The sequence below is a fragment of the Schistocerca cancellata genome, chromosome 8 (assembly GCF_023864275.1).
Source record: "Schistocerca cancellata isolate TAMUIC-IGC-003103 chromosome 8, iqSchCanc2.1, whole genome shotgun sequence".
Classification (NCBI taxonomy): domain Eukaryota; kingdom Metazoa; phylum Arthropoda; class Insecta; order Orthoptera; family Acrididae; genus Schistocerca; species Schistocerca cancellata.
The window spans coordinates 96,168,867-96,186,526 of record NC_064633.1 but is presented as its reverse complement, the minus strand read 5'-3'; the positions used below and the strand labels follow the sequence as shown (position 1 = coordinate 96,186,526).

Genomic DNA, 17,660 nt, shown 5'->3' with positions numbered 1-17,660 from the left:
GTATGTATGCGTCGGTACCACCGGGGCAGTGCCTAAGTATTGTAAAGTGAAGGTCGACAGTTAGAGCCTCACATGAAGTATTTCATTGGCTTCCCACGAGTGCGTAATGCACAGCGTGGCTGTTGCTAGGAAACGGTCTTATTCGCCGTTCGTTAATATCTAGTTTTCTTTGCATCAATGTGAAAATGTTCCTATTACTAAATAAAGTTTTGCTAGTTACAGTTCAAACTGGAAGCGACGGAAGAAAGCGGTCCAACGCGCCACATTGGTTCCCGAAAGGGAGGGTGCGTTTCCTACGCCACATCTGACATTGCGTCTTACATATTCTTAAACTGACATAATTCCTTCCTACCGAAAAAAGAAACAGATTTCGTAGTGAGGTTCCTGAGATCCTGATAGAGATGGAAGTCACTGGAGCGGTTGTGTCGTACGTCAGATTGGCCGAGCGGTCTAAGGCGCCAGATTTAAGCTCTGGTTCCCGTAAGGGAGCATGGGTTCGAACCCCACATCTGACAATGCATTTTAAACATTCTGAAGCTAACGTACTCCCTTGATGTGATAGAACAAGAAAATTACGCAGAAACACGCCGTGGAGATTTTACTAGAGACGACAGTGACAGCAGTGCAGGCGTCACACGTCCGATAACCCGAGCGGTCGAAAACAAATAGCGGAACATATTTTTCTCGTGCCGAGTTTTAGCTCTTCTCACGGACGTTTCCGTGGTCGTTGTGTTGTGGCTCAGGGCTATACCATTTTCCTTCCCCAAAAGGCAACGCGAGATACTATCAGGCAAATCCCAAGTGATCTGTACACGGACTAAGACGTCCGCACGTCTGGCAACAGTCTCGCCAACTAGTATGCCGTGCCAACGACACGGGTTCATGTCCGATCACCGAAATTAGGCAGCGTTGGCCGTGGTTAGTGCTCAGGTAGGTGACGAACTAGGAAGTCCGCGTGCTGTTGGTTTCTTCAGTTTTGCCTTTTTCCTTAGTTTTTGGTGCTGCTGTGCGGTAATGGTACGGTCTAGCACGCTGACCCCCTCCTTGCTCTCGGTACGCAAAGGCGCGAACATGCGGCCACAGTCAAATGAAAGGGTTCGTTGTGTGTTTGTCGATGTGGCCTCTCGCAGTCGTTTGTAGCGCGTGTCCTTTACATATACGCCCATTTGCAAGCGTCAGCTTTCGCGTCAGCCGAGCAAAGTCGAGACAAGTCATGTAAGTAGGCTGTTTATATTTTCTTATTGGCAACGCTACGTAGCGCTCTGTATGAAAATCACTGGCTGTGCTGTGTGCAGCCTGTGGCTAGTTTGCATTGTTGTCTGCCATTGCAGTGTTAGGCAGCGGCAGCTGGATGTGACAGCGCGTAGCGTTGCGCAGTTGTAGGTGAGCCGCCAGCAGTGGTCGATGTGGGGAGAGAGATGGCGGAGTTTTGTAATTTGTCATGAACTGCTACATATATTATGACTTTTGATGATATTAAGGTAATTACAGTGTTTGTTCTCTATTAATATCTTTCATTTGCTAACTATCCCTATCAGTAGTTAGTGCCTTCTGTAGTTTGAATCTTTTATTTAGCTGGCAGTAGTGGCGCTCGCTGTATTGCAGTAGTTCCTGTAACGAAGATTTTTGTGAGGTAAGTGATTTCTGAAAGGTATAGTTTAATGTTACTCAGGGCCATTCTTTTGCAGGGATCTTTGATAGTCAGATTGCGTTGCGCTAAATAACATTGTGTGTCAGTTTAAGCACAGTCTTGTATAATTGTTGTAAGGGGACGATTCATATGTCAACCCTTAGCCGAGGATACCTCACTGGAATCTTCTGATTTTTCCTTGTAGTTTGTGTAATTAGTGTAGCTATTGTTTATTGCTAGTGCGTAATGGTAGAGAGAATCTCCTTTGTAGTTGCAGCCTTTTATTGTTGTACAGTAAAGCAGTTGTGGCATGCATGTAGATTTGCACCAAGTATTTCGCAGCTGCGCTTGCAATTAACTAGATATTATTTTCAGTGCTATGTTAATGTGTTCCCCTATTTTTGCTCTTCAAATTGTGTTTTTCTGTGCTCTTGTGTGAAATATTGTGACATAAATGGCGTGTGAAAAACGTAACACTAGGCTCCAAAGTAAACTGAGAAATGACAGTGAAGACGAAAGCAGTGTGTTAACGCCACCATGTAATGAATTAACTAATATTCAAAGTAGTAATTTGGTAATTGTGCATAGGGAAATGGAGCAGGCGGCAAATAATGGTGTAGACAGTCAAACAGGTAGTGAACAGGGAAGCATTATCGATCGATCGGTCGGCAACAGCTCGCCTCAGGAATCCGAAATGACAGAACACAATATTGCAAATACTGTAGACTTGGGTTTTGGGTCCTCACCGTTTTCTCAAATAAGTCAAGACACATTTTCTGCTTGTCAAAATGTGAATGTTGCTGGTGCAAATGCACTGCCGAAAAGCGTAGAGAAACAGATTCCAGACACTAATTCATTGTTATTACAATTAATGCAACAAATGGGACAAAATCTTCAAAAGTTAGACACAATGGAACAAAATCAGAGACAAACACAGCAAAAGCTTCAAAAGTTAGACACATTGGAACAAAATCTTCAAAAGTTAGACACAATGGAACAAAATCAGAGACAAACACAGCAAAATCTTCAAAAGTTAGACACAATGGAACAAAATCTTCAAATGTTAGACACCACACTTGAACAAACACGTGAAGATTTAACCACTGAGTTACATAACATCGAATCGAAATGTCAAAAGGTCTGTAATGACGTAAAAACACAAATTTGTGAGCATTTCCAACCTATTTTTTCGCGTCATGAAAATGCATTACAGAATCACGAAGCAGCCATAAAAGAACTGCAAACTATTGTTCATGAAAATCATGAGACCTTGCAAGCTAAAATTGACTCAGTTGCATCTACCGATTTGGTTACGCAACTTGCAAAAACTCAGGAAAATTTAAAGGACACAGTAGTTACCCTGAAAATTGGTTCAGAAAGACATATGGAGGAAATAAGTACACTATCGGAGAAAGTAGCCGAATTTTCGGATCAGGTCACTAACTTATCTACAAAGGTAGATGATGATCTGAATGACACAACACCCGTAGCCTTCACTGACACAGAAGAGTATGAACAAATAAGAAAATTCAAACAAAATCAAAATCAAATCAATACGCAACACCAAAGAGAAATCCGGGAAGTACAAGATCAGCTGACACAGGTAATACAAGAATTACGTATTTCAGAGGACACTCGCGCTCCAATACGGGAAGAGGGACATAGAAATACGGAACAGCCACAAAATAATAACACAGGGCATTTCGGAAGTTATGAAAGAAATTGACGATGGGCACCGAATTTTGAGATCGAGCCGCCGACACGACGTAACAATGACCGACATGCTACTCGCCGACACGATGATTTTGACTATAAGCTGTTCATTACTACACGTAATTTCAAAACGTTTAAGAATTCTGCGAACGACATTCATCCACAAGCGTGGCTCCAGCAATTCTCTCATTGTTTCCCTCCCAACTGGTCATTGGAGCACAGGTTAGAATTTATGTGTGGCTACTTGGAGAATGAACCAGCTGTAAGAATGCGATCGGTCATTCATGATTGTCACAGTGAAGGAGAATTTTACCATGCCTTCCTCTCAGCATATTGGTCTCAAGCCACACAAGACCGAGTAAAACATAGCATCATGATGATGAAACACTTTGAACAATCTGAATTTTCCAGTCTTGTCAAATATTTTGAAGACATGTTGCACAAGAATCAGTACCTGTCAAACCCATACAGCCCCTCAGAACTCATCCGCGTTTGCTTAATCAAACTACCTGAACATTTACGGCATATTATTTTGGTAGGACGTTGCAAAGACGACATTGAAGCTTTTCAGGGACTCTTACAAGAATTAGAAACTGACACAGATAGTCGCGGGATGCGAAAACAGGAAAACAATCACTACAGGTCACATCCGTCATAATTCCGTGACGATAGAAACAATAACTGGACACGACAATTCTGTTCTTACCACGTAAATCGTGACCAAAAGAGACACCACCCGTATGACAACCACTGGCAGAGTAATAGTTACAGAGAGAGATCGCATTTCCGTAGTAATGAATATGACAGAGACACTCATAGAAACAGACAATTTGGCAACCAGAACAATTATTATCACGAGAGACAGAATAATTTCAGACGCAACAGTTCAGCGCGCAGTTACGATTCAGGGAGAAATTCTCCACCACATAACCGACACGAAAGAAACTGTGTAAACTACCGACAAAACGACAGACCTGAATTCCATCAGAACTGGCGAGCTTTAAACAGAGCTGGGCCCTCTTGGCAAGGCGAATTTGTGGAAGTTAGGCCTCCTAATCCCAGTAACGACGCGCGGCAACAAAGAGACAGACAATGACTCGCACCGCAGGCATACACGTGCGCTGGCTGGCTCCGAGAAAAATAACATTATATCTGGTACTGCTAATGAGATTCTAATGCAATATTTTGGTTTACTTGAAAATACGTTCTGGATTTAAAGTACTTTCTGTGAGATACCAGATGACACAGTGGTTAGTTTATGTGACAGCTACACGATTATATCACGACGCTACTAATGAGTGACAATTTACAATGTTGCTTTTGCGGTGTATCTGTTTTATATCTGCACAGTTTTTCTGAATTCTTCTGGAAAGCAAAACATGTTTTATTAGTAACTTTTGTGGTATAGCTACAATGAGACAGCCTTTTCCGTAGCACAACAATACGTTACAGCACAGTAATTTCTTCATCACAACAATAAGCGTAATAACTAAGAAATCTGTACGCAAAGCATTTCACTTTTGAATATCATGAGGTAAGTACATTGGCTTCTGCTGAACTTAGCTTTCGAAGGACGGTAACTACGACACTCCCACAGAGATTATCTTACAGCAAGACGCACATTTAGCGCTACAGCACATGTATTTGAGTGATTAATTTTGTACTTAAAACATTTATTTTTAAAGATTTTTGAATTACAAAGAAAGTTTTCCGTGATACATTTCATTCCATTGCTGTAATCTGTAACACCTGAGGGTATAATTACAATAATCCTCAGGGGGGTACATGCTTACTTTGTGTACCATGTGTTTGGCAAGCACAAGGAGCCCTAGCTAATATGGTATTTGCTTATACAACTTTACACATCGGTACCATATTCCTCTAAGACATAAATTACACAGCTATCTGATCATTTAACTGAGAGAGACAAACCTTTTTACTACGGCAGTGATAGATGTTTACGTGATTACACCGTTGGATAACTTCACACTTACGAAATTGTATTTTGTCTGTACTTTGTAAACTGTTCATATTTTTTTTGGACCCATTGTGATATTATGAGATCTTTGAATGATATATTTGGTATGGGATCACGATTTTTAAAGTACGTTTGAGGCAGATGACACTTTTGACATGAGCAGAGAATTTTTTTAGGTTTTGAAATTATTGGAGGAAGCTACGACGATTTTGAGAATTGACTGAGATGTTATGATATTTTTACGACAACGATGTGTATTATGCTGTAAGATTTTGTTTCTACACATTTGCAACGCAAATTCTTGACCTGTGAAATATTTTTATATGAGACTGTCACTGTAGCGGAAGCTGCTGTCGTAAATATTTCCGTAAGAAAGTTAAGTGACCACCTGCACGTGCATCGTGGGCACACATCTGCGTCAGACACCTGGAGAACAAGCCTTTTCAGACGCTCAGGTAGAAAAGAAAAAAAAAGGGGGGCCATTATACTCGCTTTTGACATACCTTTGTGGAAAGCACCGCAAACACGACACGCTTACATCTGCACACCTGATTATGACAAGCGTCTTTCTCTAGAATTGAGGGAATTTTTACTGCATTATGAAATGCCATATGGCTAATGAATGTTGTTTCATGCCGTCCTTTGTACATATTTGCTCATTTTCTTTAATATCTAGTTTCTAGCTGCACTGCAGCATTGGTTAAAATAAAATTAATATATGTACTAATATAGTTATTTTATGCCTACAGATCCAGTCAATAAGAAATTTATGATCTACTTCCAAGAAAACGAGGGCACATGAATAGACATTTCCCTTCACAGGAATTGCATAAATAATTTCTTTACGATTTGGTAACTTATCTGCTAGTGTAAGTTCTCGTGATGCATCACTCTAGTGTTAAGATGTAACATAGGTATTAGACATGGCCATTTTAGTGTAATATTTTTTCTGCTTGAGCTTTGTCATGTATAGATATAAGTTTTATATTTTTTTATATTTGCTGCTGCTGTTTGCCAGGCATAATGCTACTAAATTTCACTTTGTATTACTCTGTTAAGCTAGTTTTACTACTGATTTATTTTTATTGTTGCTGCACATTGGCTCATATTAGTTGTAATGTTGCATTGCTTGGTAATTTAGATTTACTGTAGCTTGCTTTGCAATTTTCCATTTTTTTGCATTGCTGTTTGTGTTAATTTGTTATGTGCTGCTGCATTGCCTCGTCCCTTAGTTTAGTATCTGAGCTCAGTAGATTTAAGTTAGCTTAAGAGGGGTAGACTATATAAGAAACTAACTATGATGACTTGGAAGAAATGTATTGAGAAGCTATATGAAAATGGATTGGGCAAAAAAAAAAAAGGATACTGTACAGTGGAGAAAAACTATTTTTGACAGAGGATGTGGACAGAATACAGAAAGCAGGCTTAAATAGGACTTTTTGGGAATAATGATGAACGAAGGGAGATCTCCATGCAAAATACTGCAGTAAAACAAACCTTGTCCTTTCCTTTTGTTTCATCCCTCTATAGGTTTGTGTACCCTTGTGTATTTGTGTTTTTCCTGTCTTTATGTGTTTAGCTGATGAGAGCTATGTTGTAGAATTTTTCTATGTTATTTACTTTGTAAAAATGTTGAGACATTTTGTTTTAATGCTCATGTGTGAAGTTGATGTTTCGCAAGTTATTCTGATCTTTTATGTATGTACTTATGTCATAATTCCTGTAACACTGATGTATATGTTTATTTCTATTCTTTTGTAAAGCCTGTATTACTACAAATGTTATCTGTATTGTTATGTTTTTATGATGTATTTTGTATCTTTGTAATTGTATTCTCATGTTATAATATTGTAATTGACACCAGTTCATCAAATTAAGTAACTTGTAAGTTACATTTCACTGCACACATTTCTGTTGGTCATAGTATATGGACAATATGTGAGAAGTTGGGACTGTTAGTGTTTGCACGTGTGTTAATAATTCAGCAAGGGACTGGATAACAGCATTGCTGGTTCTAAGGACATTTCAAACAAATTTTTTTGTGAGTGGACAAGTGGTGGTTTATGGACTTGATATATTCTCCGCAAGACTCTTCGATGGTGAATGAGCACCTGCACAGTCGCAACAGATGGCTGCTGGCCGTCTCCACAAGAACTACAGTGGGTCTGCATCTTTGATGGCCCACCAATAGCATTATTTCTACAAGGACTACAGTGGGTCTGCATCTTTGATGGCCCACCAATACCATTATTTCTACAAGGGCTACAGTGGGTCTACACCTTTGCTGACTCACCAATACCATTATTTCTACAAGGACTGCAGTGGGTCTGCACCTCTGGTGGCCCATCAATACCACAATCTCTACCAGGACTACAGTGGGTCTACTCTGTGATGACCTACCTACCAATATTCTTCAAAACGTCGAATGACTCTGCTGTGGGTTTGCTCTGTTGTGGCCCATTACCTGTCAGCATGTCAAGAGTCAGCACAGTCTTTCAGTTGGAAGGACAACACTACTTCTTCAAGACTGCATGGAAATCCACTACTTCCGTGTGCATTGTCTTTTACTGCTCAGACTTAGAAAAAAAAAAAAAACACTGAAATTTTACTGTGATGAACAATCTGGACTGTCTTTATGGACTGTAAGAAAATTTTAGCTTTTGACCAGCATTGTATAAATAAGTGTGTGCATTTGATATCTTTGTTATTGTAATTATGAAATATTTTTTTTCAAATCATTATTGGCCACTGCCCAAAAATATTTTGTAAAATTTTTTGGGGGAGCATGGTGGCTATGTAAGTAGGCTGTTTATATTTTCTTATTGGCAACGTTACGTAGCGCTCTGTATGAAAATCACTGGCTGTGCTGTGTGCAGCCTGTGGCTAGTTTGCATTGTTGTCTGCCATTGCAGTGTTAGGCAGCGGCAGCTGGATGTGAACAGCGCGTAGCGTTGAGCAGTTGTAGGTGAGCCGCCAGCAGTGGTCGATGTGGGGAGAGAGATGGCGGAGTTTTGTAATTTGTCATGAACTGCTACATATATTATGACTTTTGATGATATTAAGGTAAATACAGTGTTTGTTCTCTATTAATATCTTTCATTTGCTAACTATCAATATCAGTAGTTAGTGCCTTCTGTAGTTTGAATCTTTTATTTAGCTGGCAGCAGTGGCGCTCGCTGTATTCAAGTAGTTCCAGTAACGAAGATTTTTGTGAGGTAAGTGATTTCTGAAAGGTATAGTTTAATGTTACTCAGGGCCATTCTTTTGCAGGGATCTTTGATAGTCAGATTGCGTTGCGCTAAATAACATTGTGTGTCAGTTTAAGCACAGTCTTGTATAATTGTTCTAAGGGGACGTTTCAGTCGACACATGGGGACACACGATGCTGTGAATCGTAATCCGCACTAGCCTACGAGGGGCAAAGGGAAACCCTTGGAACCGTTGAAAACACTCTCCTCAGTAAAGGAGACAACTTCCGTGCGATGTCCGGGTTTCGAACCCGGAGCAGCTTCTTGGGAAGCAACCATGCTGACCGACACACCACCACCGCCTTCTGCTACGCGCTGCTTGCGCCGTGATGTGTCTCCTTCCCTCCTGGCGCCAGAGGCCGAAGGCGATAGCGCTGTAGGCGCTCAACGCCGGTTGCAAGGCTAGCACCACTGAACCCGTTTTCCTGGTGCTGCTAGGGCGACATACTGTAACTAGGCGCAGAACTGACTTTCTCTGATAAATCGGCCCTTTAATGCACATCAGGGCGAACACGAAAGTTCTAATATGAAGTACTCACTGACGATCCAAAGACGTTTCAGTATGTATGCGTCGGTACCACCGGGGCAATGCCTAAGTATTGTAAAGTGAAGGTCGACAGGTAGAGCCTCACATAAAGTATTTCATTGGCTTCCCACGAGTGCGTAATGCACAGCGTGGCTGTTGCTAGGAAACGGTCTTATTCGCCGTTCGTTAATATCTAGTTTTCTTTGCATCAATGTGAAAATGTTCCTATTACTAAATAAAGTTTTGCTAGTTACAGTTCAAACTGGAAGCGACGGAAGAAAGCGGTCCAACGCGCCACATTGGTTCCCGAAAGGGAGGGTGCGTTTCCTACGCCACATTTGACATTGCATCTTACATATTCTTAAACTGACATAATTCCTTCCTACCGAAAAAAGAAACAGATTTCGGTGTGAGGTTCCTGAGATCTTGATGGAGATGGAAATCACTGGAGCGGTTGTGTCGTACGTCAGATTGAACGAGCGGTCTAAGGCGCCAGATTTAAGCTCTGGTTCCCGTAAGGGAGCGTGGGTTTGAACCCCACATCTGACAATGCATTTTAAACATTCTGAAGCTAACGTACTCCCTTGATGTTATAGAACAAGAAAATTACGCAGAAACACGCCGTGGAGATTTTACTAGAGACGACAGTGACAGCAGTGCAGGCGTCACACGTCCGATAACCCGAGCGGTCGAAAACAAATAGCGGAACATATTTTTCTCGTGCCGAGTTTTAGCTCTTCTCACGGACGTTTCCGTGGTCGTTGTGTTGTGGCTCAGGGCTATTCCATTTTCCTTCCCCAAAAGGCAACGCGACAGACTGTCAGGCAAATCCCAAGTGATCTGTACACGGACTAAGACGTCCGCACGTCTGGCAACAGTCTCGCCAACTTGTATGCCATGCCAACGACACGGGTTCATGTTCGATCACCGAAATTAGGCAGCGTTGGCCGTGGTTAGTACTCAGGTAGGTGACGAACTAGGAAGTCCGCGTGCTGTTGGTTTCTTCAGTTTTGCCTTTTTCCTTAGTTTTTGGTGCTGCTGTGCGGTAATGGTACGGTCCAGCACGCTGACCCCCTCCTTGCTCTCGGTACGCAAAGGCGCGAACATGCAGCCACAGTCAAATGAAAGGGTCCGTTGTGTGTTTGTCGATGTGGCCTCTCGCAGTCGTTTGTAGCGCGTGTCCTGTACATATACGCCCATTTGCAAGCGTCAGCCGACTTGCTTCAGGTTGGATCCCTGAAAGTGTTATTTAATACGAGTGCGTTACCGTGTCGTATCGTTACAGTTTTACACCGCGTAACAGCGTTGGTATATTAGATATTTCGGCGTTGGTGTCTCAGTAGTTATTACCCCAGAATAGCTGGGAGATTTTTGGTGTGTGTAGTCCTCTCGTGCCGGGGCCCCTGGCCATGTCAGGCGGACATGAGTCCACTATGGAGAGGCTCGCGGAGCAGCCTTCGCGACCCTCCCACTCTTGTACCGCCGCCCTTCGGGGAGAACCGAGTCGGATACGCCGCTCGTCCCGGCCTCCCGTCGCGCACAATGCTCCGCCCACTTCACAACGGGCGAAGGATCGCTTGAATCGCACCAACCGCCACAAATCGCCGGTTGATACCACCGGCACTGAAACCGATCATCATGAAGACTGTCCTCCGTCACGTGTCAGGGTCCGTTCATCCGCGTCGTCGTCGTCGTCCGACGATTCACCTGACCGCCTAGTAATTGACCTCTCTCGTAGTGAGGCGGCGAACACATCAGCTCTGTCTGACCACCACCCGGCTGTACCTGCACCTCGCTCTACGCCGTCCCGCCACCGTGGCGAGTCTTCTGGTCACCCTGACCCAGTCGGAAAGTCCTCTGGCCGTCGCTCCAGACGCCCCTCCGCCCACGCGGGCTGTGGTGGCAGCGGATCGTGTTCCGATACCCCCCTGCCGGGGGACGCCGCACAGGATGGTCCTGTGGATGAGGAAATGGCTCATGCTCCCGACCGTCCTTCTCAAGAGATCTTGTCAAGCCCTCTGAAGAAAGAGACGATACCCCCCATTGTGGTATATAATGTCACTAATTATACGAAACTGAACACTGAGCTCCAGCGGCTCATTGTCGGCCAATTGAGAGCTGTTTACCAAAAAGATCATGTGAAGTACCTGCTTGACAGTAGGGACGACTATCTTACCATTCTCGATTTCGTAAAATCAAAGGCGATGCCTTACTTTACCCACCAGACGTCGGGTAATCGCCGCACTAAAATCGTTATCAAGGACTTGCCACCAGAGGTTACGGCAGAGGAGGTCAAGGAGGAACTGCTTCGACTCGATTTCGAAGATCCTTTGGTCCACCAGTATAGCAAGAGGAATCCTGAGACCAGGGCATTGATCCCCTGCCCTACCCACGTCGTCTCCCTTTCCCAGAGGGAGGACATAGAGCGGATTTACCAAATCCGGAATCTTCTATACACGAAAGTCCGGATTGAATCGTACGAGGGCCGCAACGGGCCAGCCATCTGTCGCAAATGCCAACGTTTACGACATACTGGGAATTACTGCTCCCTGCCGTTGCGGTGTGTTAAGTGTGCTGGCCCACATTTAGTGGAGAACTGCACACTCCCTGCTTTGGAGAAACCTACCTGTGCCAGATGTTTGGGAACGACGCACGATCCCCACCACATGGCATTCTGGAGGGGGTGCCCTGTTTACCAGAAGGCACTGAAGTCTTCTCGTCCGCCCAAAAAGAAACCGAGAACAAATCGACCTCCCCCACCGCTACGGGACATGACCAACTATCCTGTTTTGCAGTGTCAGCCTGGTGCACTGTCCTCAGCAGCCACTCTGGTACCAGCCACTCAGGCACCAGATGGCTCGGTGGTTCCTGTACCGCTTCCTGCCCGGACTGCCACGACATCCTTTGCTGCTGCAGCCCGGTCTCCTCCTCATTGTCTGTCTTCCGTGACAGCTCCCACTGCTCACCAACTACAGGAGCCAGCTGCAGCTCCCTCCAGTCCATCTGTGGCTCTATCTCAGCCCTCTGCCCCTACCTCCACTCTGCCTACTACTACACCTGCACCTGCGCGCCGTAGGGGCAAGCAGACCACCCGGGACCCTCCCCCAGTGGTGGAGACTGATGCGTCTTTTCGGGCGGACATGCGCGAAATCCTCCAGGTCATCTCTTTTTTCACGAAACCCCACATCCGGGCTGTTATTCGTGACACTGCACAAAAAATCCGTCAGTCGGAGGACGGGCTCTCCAAGGTAATCGCCCTAGTGGAAGGGCTTAGTCAAATATTGTTGTAATGGCGAATGGACCTCCACACCACCACCAGCCCCCTCGGGATCTTGTCACTTGCATTTTTAATGCCAATGGCATAAAACGTATGAAGACGGAATTGAACACCTTCTTCCATGACTATCGTGTGGATGTTTTACTGGTCACAGAAACACACCTGAAACCGGCAGACGATTTCCGCCTTCGCAACATGGTATGTTACCGCTCTGACCGCCACGACCGACGTGGTGGAGGCACAGCTGTATTCCTCAACAAAGCTCTTGTCCATACCCAAGAGCCCCTCCAGCCAATGGAACACATAGAGGCCACAGCAGTTACCATCTACACACGCCTTGGTGCCATTACCTTTGCAGCAGCGTATTTGAGCCCAAACAAGCCGCTGCTGGAAGCAGACCTCCGCACATTGTCATCCTTCGACAGGCTCATCATTGGGGCAGATCTCAATGCCAAGCACCCAGCTTGGCATTCTCGCGTGTCTAACCCCAAAGGCCGGCTCCTCCTTGACCTGGAGGATACTTTAGCACTATCAGTCTATGGCCCCCACGAACCTATCCATATCCCAGTACGTACTAACTGCCAGCCAGACGTTCTGGATGTGGCCATCTTCAAAAGCATCACCGCTCAGTTTTCACTGGAAGTTCTCCACGAACTGGCCTCTGACCATGAGCCAGTACTCTTGCACCTCACCAATGCTGCCCTTTCATTTGATGTTCGTTCCACTGCGACCCTCACCAATTGGGACAAGTTTGCCAGGGTACTAAATAACACCACGCGACACGACCTCAATTTGACAACACCGGCCAATATAGTCCGTGCTGTGGACTACCTTACCGCCAAAATACAGAAAGCAGTGAAACTCTCCACCTCCACTGCACCTCGAAATTTAACACCCCTGGACGACTTGCCCCCTCTGTTACGAGAGCTGAAGGTGCAGAAGAACCGCTACCGCCGGAGGTGGAAGCAGTTTCGTGACCCTCAGGACAAACGCCAAATGAGACGCCGCCAACGCGAATTCAGCCACCGGCTCGCCGAATGGAGGTCTGAACAGTGGGAGGACAGGATGTCCACTTTCCTACTCCACCAAAAATCTGACTGGGCTGCCATTTGCACCCTGCGGCGTTCTAAGCCAGCGACTGCCCATCCTATTCGCACAGCAGCGGGCTTGTCTTATGATACCCTGCAAATTGTGGAAACGCTGGCAGATGCGTTCGAGGCCCAAAACCGCCCTCTGGTCCAGGACCTTTCTCCGAACGAACTACAGGAAGAACATGAAGTCCTGACAGCTGTTGCCGCTTTCCGCAACCACCCACCCCAGTCTGCTCCCCGTCTTACGTCCATGGCAGAAATTCAGCGCATCCTTCGACGGAAACGTGGCCGGTCGGCCCCTGGATTAGACGGAATTTTAAATGAACATCTTTGCCACCTTCCCCGCACACCACTTATCTTGTTCACCAAGATTTTAAACTGTTGTCTCACATCTGGCCTTTTCCCCCCTCAGTGGAAACAAGCCAAGCTAATTGCGATCCCAAAGAGGTTCAAGGACCCTACAGTCCCCACCAACAACAGGCCCATCAGCCCCCTAAACACTATGGCGAAGGTCCTTGAATCTGTGATCCTTCACCGACTTTCCCAACCTCTTGCAGCAGCTGGGACGATCCGTCCTGAACAGTTTGGATTCACTTCGCACCTCTCTGCTGAACTTCAGGTCCTACGGATCACTGAACACATCAGCAAAGGCTTCAACACTGCCAAGTCGACAGCTGCCGTTTTTCTGGACTTGCAAAACGCCTACGACAAAATCTGGCAAGACAACCTCGTACACAAGATGCTGACAAAGACCCCTATACCGGATATTTATGTCAAGATCGTTGATGACTTCCTCCGTGGCAGGACTTTCCTAGTGGCTCAACGGGGAATGCGTTCTGGCATTCGCCAATTGTCGGCAGGCACTCCGCAAGGATCGGTGCTATCTCCCATCCTTTTTAATATCTATGTGAATGATATGCCGGTCATCCCCGAGTGCCACCTTGCACAATACGCTGACGACACAGCGCTATACACCACTGGCCACATTACTGAGGCCGTCGTCGCCCGCCTCCAGCGACAGGTGGACGCCACTATCACCTGGTGCCGGACAAACAAAATAGCTCTCAACGCCGCCAAAACTACGGCAGTTTACTTCACGAAACGGCGCCCAGTCCTCCGCCGCAATATCTCGATTGCAGGTGTGCAGCTGCCCTGGTCCCCGACAACCACCTATCTCGGGGTCCAGATGGACCACAAGTTGCTCTTCCACTGTCATGCGGAGTATGTCACCAACAAGGGGCAAAAGCTAACCAGGGCTTTGTACCCGCTCTTTCGCAGTAGGGAACTTAACCTGCAGACCAAGCTCCGCATTTACCGAACAGTTATCCTGCCTGCCCTCACGTGCTCAGGTGGAGTCAGCACTCCCCGTCACTCACGAGAATTGTCACTCTCCACGAGGAAGCTGATATCGTCCCCCTAAAGACGACCATACGCAACAACGCACGGCGGCTCTATGAGAAAGTGGATGCGTTGCGGGACACTGTCCATGGGTTACGCCACGTTGGGACCACAATTCCACGCCGCTGGCATCGACATCCGGTTCCCCTAACCATCCTAGAGGAATCAGATTCCGACCATGGCTAACGATAGGTCTGGCACGCCCACCACGGACGCATCATTTGGCAGGACTAGCCCCCATCCTACGTCCAATACTTTCCAATCATACCTGCCCACGTTAGGCTACATTTTTCTGCCTGACTCATGTAGCACTGTCACCGTCAGAGGGTGGTACGGGACTACAAGTCCCACCGCCACACCTCCAAAGTGAATAGCAGTGACGCAGTCACTGCCCTGTGGATAAATTCACTGCCTCACCAACACAGTTAGACCGCAATAGACCGGTGATGCTGTATTGTAACATATCACAAAAAAAAAAAAAAAAAAAAAACGTCAGTCGAGCAAAGTCGAGACAAGTCGACACATGGGGACACACGATGCTGTGAATCGTAATCCGCACTAGCCTACGAGGGGCAAAGGAAAACCATTGGTACCGTTGAAAACACTCTCCTGAGTAAAGGAGATAACTTCCCTGCGATGCCCGGGTTTCGAACCCGGAGCAGCTACTTGGGAAGCAACCACGCTGACCGACACACCACCACCGCCTTCTGCTACGCGTTGCTTGCGCCGTGATGTGTCGGCTTCCCTCCTGGCGCCAGAGGCCGAAGGAGATAGCGCTGTAGGCGCTCAACGCCGGTTGCAAGGCGAGCACCACTGAACCCGTTTTCCTGGTGCTGCTAGGGCGACATACTGTAACTAGGCGCAGAACTGACTTTCTCTGATAAATCGGCCCTTTAATGCACATCAGGGCGAACACGAAAGTTCTAATATGAAGTACTCACTGACGATCCAAAGACGTTTCAGTATGTATGCGTCGGTACCACTGGGGCAGTGCCTAAGTATTGTAAAGTGAAGGTCGACAGTTAGAGCCTCACATGAAGTATTTCATTGGCTTCCCACGAGTGCGTAATGCACAGCGTGGCTGTTGCTAGGAAACGGTCTTATTCGGGGTTCGCTAATATCTAGGTTTCTTTGCATCAATGTGAAAATGTTCCTATTACTAAATAAAGTTTTGCTAGTTACAGTTCAAACTGGAAGCGACGGAAGAAAGCGGTCCAACGCGCCACATTGGTTCCCGAAAGGGAGGGTGCGTTTCCTACGCCACATCTGACATTGCGTCTTACATATTCTTAAACTGACATAATTCCTTCCTACCGAAAAAAGAAACAGATTTCGGAGTGAGGTTCCTGAGATCTTGATAGAGATGGAAGTCACTGGAGTTGTTGTGTCGTACGTCAGATTGGCCGAGCGGTCTAAGGCGCCAGATTTAAGCTCTGGTTCCCGTAAGGGAGCGTGGGTTCGAACCCCACATCTGACAATGCATTTTAAACATTCTGAAGCTAACGTACTCCCTTGATGTTATAGAACAAGAAAATTACGCAGAAACACGCCGTGGAGATTTTACTAGAGACGACAGTGACAGCAGTGCAGGCGTCACACGTCCGATAACCCGAGCGGGCGAAAACAAATAGCGGAACATATTTTTCTCGTGCCGAGTTTTAGCTCTTCTCACGGACGTTTCCGTGGTCGTTGTGTTGTGGCTCAGGGCTATTCCATTTTCCTTCCCCAAAAGGCAACGCGACAGACTGTCAGGCAAATCCCAAGTGATCTGTACACGGACTAAGACGCCCGCACGTCTGGCAACAGTCTCGCCAAATTGTATGCCGTGCCAATGACACGGGTTCATGTCCGATCACCGAAATTAGGCAGCGTTGGCCGTGGTTAGTACTCAGGTAGGTGACGAACTAGGAAGTCCGCGTGCTGTTGGTTTCTTCAGTTTAGCCATTTTCCTTAGTTTTTGGTGCTGCTGTGCGGTAATGGTACGGTCCAGCACGCTGACCCCCTCCTTGCTCTCGGTACGCAAAGGCGCGAACATGCGGCCACAGTCAGATGAAAGGGTCCGTTGTGTGTTTGTCGATGTGGCCTCTCGCAGTCGTTTGTAGCGCGTGTCCTGTACATATACGCCCATTTGCAAGCGTCAGCCGACAACACGGTACGGGACTACAAGTCCCACCGCCACACCTGCACCTGCCCATGTTAGGCAATAAATTCTGCCTGACTCATGTAGTACTATCACCGTAAGAGGGTGGTACGGGACTACAAGTCCCACCGCCACACCTCTAAAGTGAATTGCAGTGACAAAGTCACTGCACAGTGGAAATTTACTGGCCCACCAACACAGTTAGACCGCAACAGACCGGTGATGCTGTATTGTAACCTATCACCTCGGACTACAAGTCCATTAAAAAAAGCGTCAGCCGAGCAAAGTCGAGACAAGTCGACACATGGGGACACACGATGCTGTGAATCGTAATCCGCACTAGCCTACGAGGGGCAAAGGAAAACCATTGGTGCCGTTGAAAACACTCTCCTAAGTAAAGGAGACAACTTCCGTGCGATGTCCGGGTTTCGAACCCGGAGCAGCTACTAGGGAAGCAACCATGCTGACCGACACACCACCGCCGCCTTCTGCTACGCGCTGCTTGCGCCGTGATGTGTCGCCTTCCCTCCTGGCGCCAGAGGCCGCAGGCGATAGCGCTGTAGGCGCTCAACGCCGGTTGCAAGGCGAGCACCACTGAACCCGTTTTCCTGGTGCTGCTAGGGCGACATACTGTAACTAGGCGCAGAACTGACTTTCTC

General features: G+C 46.4%; 2 non-coding genes across 2 annotated transcripts; both read left to right on the top strand.

The window, feature by feature from the left end:
* The first annotated feature begins 431 nt into the window (after positions 1-431).
* On the top strand, positions 432-515 carry Trnal-uaa (transfer RNA leucine (anticodon UAA)). The gene has a single exon. It is a non-coding gene; the product is annotated as a tRNA-Leu (tRNA).
* Positions 516-16,254: 15,739 nt separating this feature from the next.
* On the top strand, positions 16,255-16,338 carry Trnal-uaa (transfer RNA leucine (anticodon UAA)). Its single transcript has one exon. It is a non-coding gene; the product is annotated as a tRNA-Leu (tRNA).
* Positions 16,339-17,660: the final 1,322 nt, after the last annotated feature.